At 43.5% G+C, this 13,035-nt stretch overlaps 1 protein-coding gene across 4 annotated transcripts in view; it reads left to right on the forward strand.

Moving 5' to 3' along the window:
* The window catches only part of SNCAIP (synuclein alpha interacting protein), a 166,038-nt gene that overhangs the window by 91,495 nt on the left and 61,508 nt on the right, over positions 1 to 13,035 (forward strand). The window lies entirely within an intron of this gene.

Consider the following 13,035-nt stretch of genomic DNA (forward strand, 5'->3'; position numbering starts at 1 on the left):
CTTAGAGCTGACTGTGACTTATCCTGGTCCATACAATCAATTCTGCCACCTATTGAACTCTTGTGCCTTCCCAGCCAAATTGGGCTCTCGGGGTATGAGACAAGAAGGTTGCTCTTTTTGAACTAGTCATATGATTTTCCTTCTCAGAACCTCCAAGGTCACAATTTATTTTTTTCTTTTAAAAGAAGTAAGCCTTTATTTCCTTGTTTCACAAGGGAAGAGCTGACTGACCTGACTGCTTTGTGGTTATTAGAGACACCAAGTCCCATATCCTTGTGTGATTCCGAGTCTCCCTTTGCTCCAACCTCAGCTGGGGCTGCAGCAGCACCAGGAGCCCCAGTGCTGGCGGCGGCCACAAAAGCAGATGGACACAATTTCTGACCTTACTTTTTATTGATCTTTTGTAGCATAGAGCTTTGAGTCACAACTAGAAATTGTCTCAGAGAGATAAGTTGACTTTACCGTGCCTCTGGCAACAGCGTTAGTCCCCTCCTTTACTCCTCACTTTGAAGTAAAATCTCATACCGTATGCAAGAATTGAATTATTACGATGTGTTTGATGAGTGATCTGTTTTAACCTTGGTTGAATCTTTGTACCAGGGAAAGGTGAATTCAGCTTTTCACTACTCCCGGTTCCATTTTTTTATTAATCTTTGTTAAGACGAATGTAACGTGAGTTTCTTTATTTCTGCAATATCTTTCTGACTTTTCCTCCCTCTTTAAATTACTGTGCTTGACTTAAAAGCGTTCAGAGTGTGATTCTTCTATAATCTCCCTCTCCAGGGTAGTTTGTGCTGAGTAGGATAAAGCAATGAAAGTGAATGCTACTGTGTGGAGGCTTGGGGAGGGCAGGCGGTGTTCTAGAAAAGGGGACTTGGTGTAATAAGAGTTTGGGAGTAACTCTCTGAGCTTTCTCGGTGAAGTTGCATCTTAAAAGCATAGGCTTTTTTTTCTTCTTCTTCTTTTCTTTTCTTTTTCTGAAGCTGGAAACGGGGAGACAGTCAGACAGACTCCCGCATGCGCCCAACCGGGATCCACCCGGCACGCCCACCAGGGGCAACTCTCTGCCCACCAGGGGGCGATGCTCTGCCCCTCAGGGGCGTCGCTCTGCCGCTACCAGAGCCACTCCAGCGCCTGGGGCAGAGGCCAAGGAGCCATCCCCAGCGCCCGGGCCATCTTTGCTCCAATGGAGCCTTGGCTGTGGGAGGGGAAGAGAGAGACAGAGAGGAAGGAGGAGGGTGGGGGTGGAGAAGCAGATGGGCACTTCTCCTATGTGCCCTGGCTGGGAATCGAACCCCGGTCCCCCGCACGCCAGGCCGACGCTCTACCGCTGAGCCAACTAGCCAGGGCTTAAAAGCATAGGCTTTAAAGGCACCAGTCTGGGTTCCAGACTTGTGACCTTTGCTGGCTGGAGCACATTAACTCGTCTCTCTGAGATACCCACCTAACTTTTAAGGTTGCTTTATAATTTTTATTGCCCCCCCCTTTTTTTTTAGGAATGAGTGAAATAATATATGTGCAGCACTTAGCTTGGCACACAGTAATTTGATTTTAAAAATGGTAGCTTTTGTTGTTATTTCAATGAATAATACAATAATATTTATATGACCAATGGTGAAGAAAGAGCTCGAGGGAAAAGACCAGGCATCATGTCAAGACTTTTTTTTTTCAAACACTACAATAGAGCAGTTGTATTTATTTATAGAAGACTCATCTGGCGGCAGCCCATAATTTTGATGAATTAGGAATCTCCACTTAAAAGATAATAAAATATGTTAAGCAATAGCTGAAGCTGTTTAGCAAGTTGTGATACAAAATTATGCAATAGTTGAGTTTCTATAACTTGACCGCTCTGAAACATAAATAAAAGATAGCCAGTTGCAATTGTGTAATATTGCAACCGTCCCCCTTTGGTGATGTAGGTATTGTTCAGATCTTTGACCTACATTTAAACTTGTATCAGAGGGGAAAAAAGTGAAAGTACATGGAATTGTTGAAACAATAATAATGGCTAACATCCATTGAGCACTCACTATGGAATAGGCATTGTCTTGTTTAATTCTCACAACAACCCTCTGAAGAAGGTACTTATTATTACCTTCATTTTACAAATGAGAAGCCTGAAACGTGGAGATATTACATAACTTGCCCACAGTCACCCACTTAGTTAGGAATACTCTGGTCTCCAGAATGCATACTTTTAGCCACAATACTCGACTACTTCTCCAAGATGAAAATAATCTATTGCAGTAGTCCTTATAAGGACGACTTTACCCACCCTCTGGGGGAACAGTTGGCAATACCTGGGGACATTTTTGATTGTCATAAGTAGAGGTATACTGCAGGCATCTAGTGAGTAGAGACCAAGGATGCTTTTAAATAACCTAAAATGCACAGGAAAATCCCCTACAACAGAATTGTCTGGCCTAAATGGTGATACACTGAGGATGAGCAGTCCTGACCTATAAATACCCACACGAAACTGAAAAGCTCAAATTTGACTAGCAGCCTCTATCACATGGTAGATTATTGTAGTTCAATTCAATCCAACTTTAATACCTTAAATATGCCCGAATCACATTGTTCTTACATAATGATTTCACCAGGAAAGCAGCAGAGATAACCTCGTAAATATTGAAATGATTGTTTTCAGCCCATTTAGGTGAACTACAAGCAATAAATGTGTGACGGCTGTTTTGGGGGCAACCTGGAGACTCTATTCAGATGCTACCATTGAAGAATAAAGATGTGTTCAGCTTGCTAAATTTACTGGCTTAAAGCGAAATAAAAATCCTTTATTTATAGGGTCCCATAAACCTCCATCTCTGACAGCCCTTAAGCCTCTTTCCTGGCTAAGTGGCAGGGGCGGGGTGGGTAATGGACAGTACAGCTGAAAAAGATGTTTACCAAAAAGATGCCTGAGTTTAAAACTGTTCTTCTTCCTCTCCAGACATAGCCCTAGGCTTTCTGTTTCACGATTTTCTCCTCTGGTCATGAGCCTGGTTCTTGTTTTAATTAAGACACAAGCTCTATAGTAGTACAAAAAAAAAAAAAAAAGCAAGAACTTTTTTGCCTCTACCTAATGAGACAAAACACAGAACGCACTTAAATTATTTTGAAGGTTCCCAGACTTGAAAATAATGCTCATCCTTTGCAACATGCAGGGTTGAAACTATACATTCTTGTAATCCTGCCATGGAAAAGGGCAGAACATTGTGCAATAGCTGCAGATGTGTGAGGGAGAGATGACGCCACACATAAACATAAAGGGTCAAAGTAGGGCCTTTCTGTCACCACAAATGGGTTTACAGATTTCTTTATTCCTATGGAAGCCAGAGCCCTCTGTCTGGAAATGAATAATGCTCCAGAATACTATTCTACCGCGGGGTTCTTAGTAGCCATGGTATATTTTACTAAGAGGAGCCAATTTGCTATTCTCAAAAACAGTGTGCACAGGACTGAAGAGAGCGGAGGCAGGGCCATGGGGCCATTGAAGAGCTTGACTCAGAGCCATCAAATGTTGGCTGCGCCACACGCCGCACTGAACTCTTCTTTTAAGTCGATTATTTTGTTTAAGCCTCACATCAACTCTGCAAAGCTGGCTCTATTTAAATCCCGTTTGGCAAATGAAGAAAATGAGGCTTAGCAATGTCGTATGACTTTCACAAGGTTACAGAGAGATTAAGTCGGGGTTGAAATACAAAACTCTTTGACCACATTCCTCTTCCCCTTCGGAGTAACTTAGTTGTAGAATGGACCCGCCCTCTCACCCGTTATTATCCCCAAATAGGCACTGAGGCAATTGCAAATGGCTTTTTGGAACTAATGTAGTTGGTATATATTATAAACAAATAAAATAAAACAAGCTAAAGGGAATTTAGGCAAATCTCTTAATTTTACTGTACCTCAACTTTCCTATCTATAAAATAATAATCATATCTACCTATTGCCCTGGTTTTCTGGAGAAAATTTGAAATTTTATGTATGTGCATGTACATAAAAACACCCCCCCCCATATTTATATGCATACACACATATACATATGTATACACATACCTACATGTCAATACACACATGCTTATGTGCACACAAACAAATACTAAGGAAAACACTGTATTTCCCTGCACAGGAAGTTTAGTTTTTCTGTATCAGTGTGACTATAACTTGGATGAAGGTTGGCATTTTTTTTTTGGTAATTGCATAACCTATTTTGTGTGCAAGTCAAATGAGATCAGATAAATGTGTCCTTCCACGGCACTATTCCCTTCTACACAAGCCCTTAAGTCTAGAGTAATAGCACAGAATTATGTGGATTCATTTCCTAAGGTGCTTGAACCTCTGTCTAGTAGAAAAATCAATTCTGTGGTGAACAAGTCTCCCTTGCAATGAGTTTTCACATTTTGGCATCCTACAGATCAGGCATCAGTGGCACTAAAATACCTGCCCACCTCTGCTTTGTGTGTACTGCCTTTTACTCACCGCAGACCACTGATACCTCCCAGGTCGCATTACACTTTGGTGAAGGGCCATTTCACAGCAGTGGGAGACCTTGAGAAAGGATACATATTGCTTACCGAGTGGATTCCTGCCGAGTTGGGCAGGTAAGAATATAGCTTTTGCCCTGATTTTAGTGTGATAAAGAGTACAAAGGCAGGTCTTGGTCAGCTTGCTAAGTGGTTTGAGTATCGGCCAGCTACACTAAGGTTGTGGGTTTGATCCGGTCAGGGCACCTATAGGAAGCAGCCCACGAATACACAACTAAAAGGGACTAAGAAGGGATGCTTCTCTCTCTCTTTCTCTCTTCCTTTCTCTTCCTTTCTCCCTTCTCTAAAAAATAAACAAACAAACAAAAAACAAAAACAAAACCATATATATGATATATATAATGATACTACAGGTACAGAGAACCTGGCTCGCTGGAACCTTTTCTCTAGCCAGGAATCTGCCTGCGTAAGATCCTGTAGTACTGTCCTCTGTGCCCTTCACAGCAGCCATCTTGCTCTAATCTACATTAAACCTTTCTTAATGTTTCTCCGTAGGATCTAGTTTCATCAACTGCTCGCATGTCCTTTTTGCAGTGTCCTATGTTCAAATCTAAATGACCTCTCATCCCTCCCTTCTCTAGCCCCCATTATCAAAAACCTCACGCCTAGTTCTAATCTGATAAAAGTCATATGTTTTATCTGATTTTCTTAACCCTTGCCAGGAAGGGAATTAGGAGTAATCTAATCCCGACAAGATGAATTGTACATTCATGTCCCATGGCTAATGGTAGAGCCCAGGACTAGAACCCAGGTCCCCAACTACAAATCGTGAACAGGACATCCCCTCCTCAGAAGGAAGAAAGAAATGCTGTAGAGGGTTTTCCAAGAAGAATGGGCAACTGCTCTTCTCTCACTCTGAAGATAGCCCTAAAGGTTTTTATCTTGCCTGAGAGTCACAGTACTTCATTAGATTGGCGATGCAGGTTATTTACACACTATTTACCTCTTATGCATAACTAGATTTTATGCCCATCTACTCAATAAGTATTTATCAGCATGCTTCTAGGCTTGGGTGAGTGACACAGACTTGGTCTGTGTTCTCACAGGGTTTGCAGTACCCCATAATAACACACAAGCAGATTATGACATGTCAGGGTAACTTTATGGTAGGACACATTTAATTAGAATATCGAACTCCATCCTTGACAAGTAGTCTTTAAATTCTGATGGTGATTGATTACTGGTTCACAATTATAACTAGACCATCACTGAAGTTAAATAAGTACTACAGCTAGCCATCTGCCCTACTGCAAGATACATTTCTTTTGTAATTCTTTGTAATTTGTAGTTTTTGCCTCTGTTGTTCCCACTATTTTGGCTTCTTTTTTTTTTTTAAAGCTTAGTTTTTTTTTAATTTATTTATTCATTTTAGGGAGGAGAGGGAGAGACAGAGAGAGAGAGGAGAGACATAGAGAAGGGGGGAGGAGCTGGAAGCATCAACTCCCATATGTGCCTTGACCAGGCAAGCCCAGGGTTTTGAACTGGCGACCTCAGCATTTCCAGGTCGACGCTTTATCCACTGCGCCACCACAGGTCAGGCCGGCTTCATTTTTTAATGCTCACTTTTGATGCTTTTCAATTTAACTAATAATACTAGTTAATGCTTATTGAACACTTATTATGCATCAGATACTATTCCCTACGTTTTACATTATTAGCCCATAATCTTCACAGCCACATTCTTTTGTAGATACCATTATTACATGTTTTACCGATGAAAAAACTGATATACAAAGGTTAAGTAACTAAGATTAATTAGTCAGAAAATGATGGAGCTGGGGTATAGTATGTGCAGTCTTAGCACTAGAAACCATGTATGTAACCCCTGCATTAAAAGTGACTTCTGCCTGGCCAGGCGGTGGTGCAGCGGATAGAGCATCGGACTGGGACGCAGAAGACCCAGGTTCGAGACCCTGAGGTCGCCAGCTTGAGCGCAGGCTCATCTGGTTTGAGCAAGGCTCACCAGCTTAAACCCAAGGTTGCTGGCTCAAGCAAGGAGTCACTTGGTCTGCTGTAACCACCACCACCCCCGCCCCGTCAAGGCACATATGAGAAAACAATCAATGAACAACTAAGATGCCGCAATGAAGAATTGATGTTTCTCATCTCTCTGCCTGTCTGTCCCTCTGTCTGACTCTGTCACACACACACACACATACATAAAAAGAAAGTGACTTCTGCTGGGCCCCTTGGTCACCTCTGGTCATCCCTGTTCACCAGGTCTCTTCTGGTTCATGAACACTTCTCCCAGTAGAAGGGGGTCATTCAGTACTGTGAGCCCACCACCTTAGCCAGGGGAGTACTGTTTCTTTTTCCTGATTACACATATTAGCATTACAATAGAGTAGTTTCTTGCATACTCTGTAGGATAAAAAGAGTTACTGAGTTTTCCCAGATTATCAACCATAAGCAGTATTTTAGTATACAAGAATTTATTTTGTGAATTTTAAAAGAAAAACCTCTTGGAAAATAGGATTAAAAATATGGTACAAAAGAAAAAAAATGTATTTAACCATAGGATTATTTGTAATAATTTTCTTTATTGGAGCCTGAATGGTGGAAAGAAATGTATTAAAGGCCGATGGGGATGGATATATTAAAAATGTTGATCACCAGTGTTGGGCAGATAAAATATATTATGTTTACTTTGTTAAAGATGGCGCTGCCCACGTGGATGCTTGTCATCCAGGTGATAATATTAGTTGCCCTTCTTGCTTGGAATGGGTGTGATTATACTAATGTGCGTTGGGGGAGGGTTTTAGCACCAAAAGGTTTTAAAAGGAGAGATCCCGTTGTTCAAGGGAAGAGTGATTATGTTATAAGAAGAGCCCACGGAGGCAGGACAGGGAAGCCACGTGGAGGAGGCAGCCAGAATGGTGGATTAGGAGAAGGAATGGGGAATAGAGGTGAATAAGACTGGTGAGGTAGAAACCTTTGATTCTAGGAAACTCAGGTGAGTCAGTGGCTTTGGGAGTCCTGAATGAACAGGGAAGTATTTCGTGTCGTGTGTATTCCCCTCCCCCCCCCCCCCCCGCTGGGTGCAAGCTAGGATTAAAGTCCACCAGTTCTTGGCTCCGTTGTTTTTTTACCGTCTGTCCGAATCCAATGAGAACCTGCATGTGAATGGCCACGATGGCAGCCCCTGGCCATACAACCAGTGTCTGTACTATGTACAGGTGGTAGGTGAAATTGTAGGAGTTGGGGAGGTCAACTATGAAACGAGTTTGGAAAGAGAAGAATGTTCCAAGGAAGGAAGTGTGCAGAAGTGTTTCTCATGGGGGAGGGGGAGAATTAGAGGAGGAAAGAGTCTTCTACAAAAGGGACTAGAAAGAAGTTTTCAAAGATACAGGAGAAAAACTAAGGGAGCTGTAAAGGGTGGAAGGACTTAAGGAATTTAAAGAAGGATGTAGTCAATAGTGGGAAATAGGTCATTATAAAGAAAAAGGTTAAAGAGTGTCCACTGGATTGTCTTGTTAAAACTTGTTGGTGGCCATAATAAGAACCGTGCCTGAGAGGGACTGAAGACACCTGATGGGAGAATAAATGCAGAGTTGACGCGGCAGAGATAAAAAACCAAGGCAATTCTTTTTTAAAAAGATGGCGACGAACACAAGAGCTGGAAAGTCTGGGATCAATTGGAGAGGCTGCATGTCTTGAGATAGTGGAGGTGCTTGTTTCTTTTTGTGGGGTCAGAGCAGAGAGCCCCTGGTGAGAGAGTGGCTGAGGAAAAGGAGACCGGAGCCCAAGCAGAGAGCGAGCAACGGAGAAGGGGCTGTTCAGACCACAGCCTCTGAGACGGAGCAGCGGAGCACAGTCCCCTATGGAGGGTGTGCAGTTAGGACACCCTTCCTGAATCGGAAGGGCAGGCCCTGGGAGGCGCGGTCAACATTTTAGAAAAATGCTGTTTCTGAACATCTCGCTTCAGCTGTGTATCTTTGCTTTCACTACCAGCTTTGCTCGTACACATTTTAGTTGTTTTATTGTGTGCCTGTTGAGACGTCTGCTGGAGGTTTGGAAAACTGCGTGAAAAATCGTGAACTTCAGGATAGTTGTTTGGATGACTGGCGAAATTGTTTCTTTTGGAAACTTGATGGGACCTTCATTGTTTAAAAGTCTCTCGCTTGAAAAGGTGCTTGGGATTTTCGTTCTTTCATTTTCTGTGGCTCATTACCGTTTGAGTAATGTCTGCTTGTTCACCCAACTGGCTCCAGCTTTCAGGAGTAAGGGCCAAAGCCTTTCAGGCCTGAACAGTATCTAGGGTGGTCAGAGATCCCCATGGCCCCATGTAGAAATCACACACTGTTATTATGAATCCCACGTTCAGACTGTTTTGCATGGCAGAGTGACAAAATGGACGGGTGTCATCTGGGATGTGTAGGATTGTCTTGCGTCATATCGACTCTGTGCAGTTCGCAAAAGCTAAGTTTCAGGGTCAGCCGTTGGCCGTGGATTCTCTTGGATGAGGAAAGGCCAAAGAGAAGCCACATAACGTGCTGGGACAGGCTGAGCTCTTCTTCCTTTGCTTTCTAGCCCCAGCCCAGGCCCCCTCCTCCTGCCTGACTAAGTCTCCCATCCTTGATCTGTTGAGCTTAACATCATGAGTGGAATGATGAGAGGGCAAGGCTGTGGGACACACATGGAAAACAGGTGAGAGAGAAGGGACAGAGCATTTCACATCACTTTCCAGCCTGCGGATGGACTTCACTTGCGCTATCCCGTCTGAGTATCTGTTTTATAGGGAAGAAACTGGAGCCCCAGGTTCCTGTGGCTCAGAACCACAGAGTTAATAAATGTCAGAACTGGGACTTGAATCAAGATCTTCTCACTCCAAATTCGTTATTCTTTATACAAAAGGCTAAGGCATCAGCAAGCACTCATACTATTAATACATATATTGGAAGTCTTTTTTCTTTTCCAGGGGTCGGGAACCTATGGCTTGTGAGCCAGATGTGACTCTTTTGATGGCTGCATCTGGCTCGCAGATAAATCTTTAATAAAAAAAATAATGTCAAAAATATAAAACATTCTCATGTACTATAATTCATTCATTTCCTATTGCTCATGATCATGGTTGCAGGTGGCTGGAGCCAATCACAGCTGTCCTCCGGACAACACCAAATTTTTATTGGATAATGCATAATGTACACGGGTCATTGTATGCTCTCATGGAATTCTACTTTAAAATATGTGGCGTTCATGGCTCTCTCAGCCAAAAAGTTTCTTGACCCCTGAAATAGAACCTGGTTACATTGCTAGACTTGTAATTAAGGGCTTTTCTAAGAAGATTAGTGCTATGTAGACATTAACTACAGGCAGCCATCAGGTTAGGAACGAGATAGGGTCCATAAGTTTGTCCATAAGTTGAATTGGTATGTAGGTTGGAACAGGTACATTTATCTACTAAATTCAACTTAGATAGGGATTTGTATTAACATAGTATTTATTTTTTACCTTACTGTGCATATAAATGTTTAAACATTTTCAGACCTACAGAAACTATTTTATTCATAACCTGGAGACTGCCTGTACCATCATTATTACTATTATTATTGCCACTAAAAAGATGGGCTACATAGGGAAATTTATTTTATTCAATTAAATAACCTTGTATCTTTGTTAAATAAAATATTATCCGTACCGTCAGGAAGCAGAAAAAGCAATTATGTAAACATGTAGCTGAAACATCACATGATGGGTTCTGTAATGGACATATGCCTGCAATAGGAAACAATGCAGAGCCATGCTTCTTGAATTTCAGCATACATCTGAGTCACCTAGATGGCTTGTAAAAACAGCTTGCTAGGCCCCGCCCTCCGAGTTTTTGAGATGAGGCCAAAGAATGTGAATTCTGAATGGGGTTGATGCCTTGTATAGAGACCATAGTTTGAAAGCTGCCATCTGGAAGGTGTCAGAGAAGATATTATAGAAGACCTACCCAGGTAGGCTTAATGAATTATAAAAGAGTTTGCCTTAGGGAATAGGTGGAATGTTATTCCATGTAGATGGAAGAACATGCATAAAGGTATAGACTGGGAAAACAGTATGGGGGAACCACAGAAATAGTGATGTTACCCCAATCTAAAGAGAAATGAGGGAGGACTAGATGAGTCTGAACTCATAAGGGTTTCATGTGCCATGCTCCAGCACGTGGTTTATGCCCTGTAGGCTGTGCAGAGCCAGTGGAGGATTTGAAACAGAGAAGCACTTTAGTCAAATTTGCATTTGAGAAAGCAGATTAATTCTAGTGCAAGGACAGAAACATGGAGAAAATTCCCACTTACTGCCTAAATATGAAGGAACTCCTTTGATTATTTCTTTTCTTTTCTTTTTTTTTTTTTTTCATTTTTCCGAAGGTGGAAACGGGGAGGCAGTCAGACAGACTCCCGCATGTGCCCGACGGGGATCCACCCGGCACGCCCACCAGGGGGCGTGTTCTGCCCATCTGGGGCATTTCTCTGTTGCATCCAGAGCCATCCTAGCGCCTGAGGCAGAGGCCACAGAGCCATCCCCAGCGCCCGGGCCATCTTTGCTCCAATGGAGCCTCGGCTGCGGGAGGGAAAGAGAGAGATAGAGAGGAAGGAGAGGGGGAGGGGTGGAGAAGCAGATGGGCACTTCTCCTGTGTGCCCTGTCCGGGAATCGAACCCGGGACTCCTGCACACCAGGCCAACGCTCTACCGCTGAGCCAACCAGCCAGGGCTGATTATTTCTAATAATGCCCAGATGATTAGTCAGATGTGTGTACATCTTGGTATTTCAGTCATATACTTGATACATCACTGTGTGCCATGTATATACAGTGTGTCCGTAAAGTCATGGTGCACTTTTGACCGGTCACAGGAAAGCAACAAAAGATGATAGAAATGTGAAATCTGTACCAAATATAAGGAAAACTCTCCCAGTTCCATACCTATTCAGTGCAGTTCGATGTGGGCTCATGCACAGATGTTTTAGGGCTCCTTAGGTAGCTATCCCGTATAGCCCCTACAGACTCGTCACTGACTGATGGCCTACCAGAACGGGGTTTCCCCACCAAACTGCCGGTTTCCTTCAACTGCTTATCCCACCGAGTAATGTTATTCCTATGTGGAGGTGCTTCGTTATAAACGCGCCGATATTCACATTGCACTTTGGCCACGGATTTTAATTTAGTGAGCCACTGAACACTCTGAACTTTCCTCTGTACCGTCCACATCTCGACTGGCATGGCTGTGGGCTGCTCCACTGTATACATGGTGTTATGTCATCATCTGCGCATGTGCACATGCTGCCATATCATCCTACAGAAACTGGGAGGGTTTTCCTTTCATTTGGTGCAGATTTCACATTTCTATCGTCTTTTGTTGCTTTCCTGTGACCGATCAAAAGTACACCATGACTTTACGGACACACTGTATATATACTGATATATATTGGCTCAGTGGTTGAGTGTCGTCTGGAGTGTGGAATTCCAGGTTAGATTCCTGGCTAGGGCACACAGGAGAGGTGCCCGCCTGCTTCTCCAGCCCTTCCCCCTCTCCTTTCTCTCTATCTCTCTCTTCCCCTCCCGCAGCCAAGGCTCCATTGGCGCATAGTTTGCCAGGGCACTGAGGGTGGCTCCATGGCCTCCGCCTCAGGCGCAAGAATGGCTCCCGTTGTAATGGAGCAATGGCCCAGATGGGCAGAGCATCACCCCCTAGTGGGCATGCCGGGTGGATCCTAGTCAGGCACATGTAAGAGTCTGTCTCTCTGCCTCCCCACTTCTCACTTCAGAAAAATACAAAAAAAATCCCACAAAACTTTTCTTTCCCCCAGGCACTTATGGGAGCCAACACCAACACACAGGCAAAACAGAGCAGAAGACAGGCAATATTTTACCAAGGGCAGAAAAGAGTAAGGTCAGGAGGGGATGAAGCCGTCGGCCAGGGTTTCAGGGAGAAGGCAGAACACAAGCCTGCTGGCCTTGCAGAACAGTTCCATCTGTTGGGCCAGAGGAAGGCAGAGCAGACAAAGAGGATCCTGGAGTAAAGGGACAGACGGGAAACTAAACAAGGAATGTGCAGGGACATCGAGGAAGCGGAGGCAGCTGGTCAACCTTTGGTGGAAGCTTTTCTTGAGAAATGATGGAGGAGTGGAAAATAAGTTTGGATCCAAAGGGCTGTTTCTACTGAGTAACCTCTGGAAGATTTTTAGAAAAAGAATAAATTAGAACAACATAGAGGTAGGAAATATACTGCTTCTCAACTATCTGCAAGCTTCCTCTCCTGTCTTATCATCCAAGGATAATAGGAATCAAGGGAACAGAATATAAAGCCCTGGGTTGGGGGCAAGAGGTAGGGAAGATTGGTCTTTGGTTCTGATGGGGCCAAAATGACAATAGTGGCTGGCATGGGAGCCAGCCACTGACTTGAGAATGAGGTGGGTTGGGGATCTGATGGCTTCGTGTAAAAGGCCATCTGTCCCGGGCACAGGGATAAAGGCCTTGGGTGCCTTCTGTTTTAGCTCCCACAAGGT

Source organism: Saccopteryx bilineata, chromosome 4 (assembly GCF_036850765.1).
Source record: "Saccopteryx bilineata isolate mSacBil1 chromosome 4, mSacBil1_pri_phased_curated, whole genome shotgun sequence".
Classification (NCBI taxonomy): domain Eukaryota; kingdom Metazoa; phylum Chordata; class Mammalia; order Chiroptera; family Emballonuridae; genus Saccopteryx; species Saccopteryx bilineata.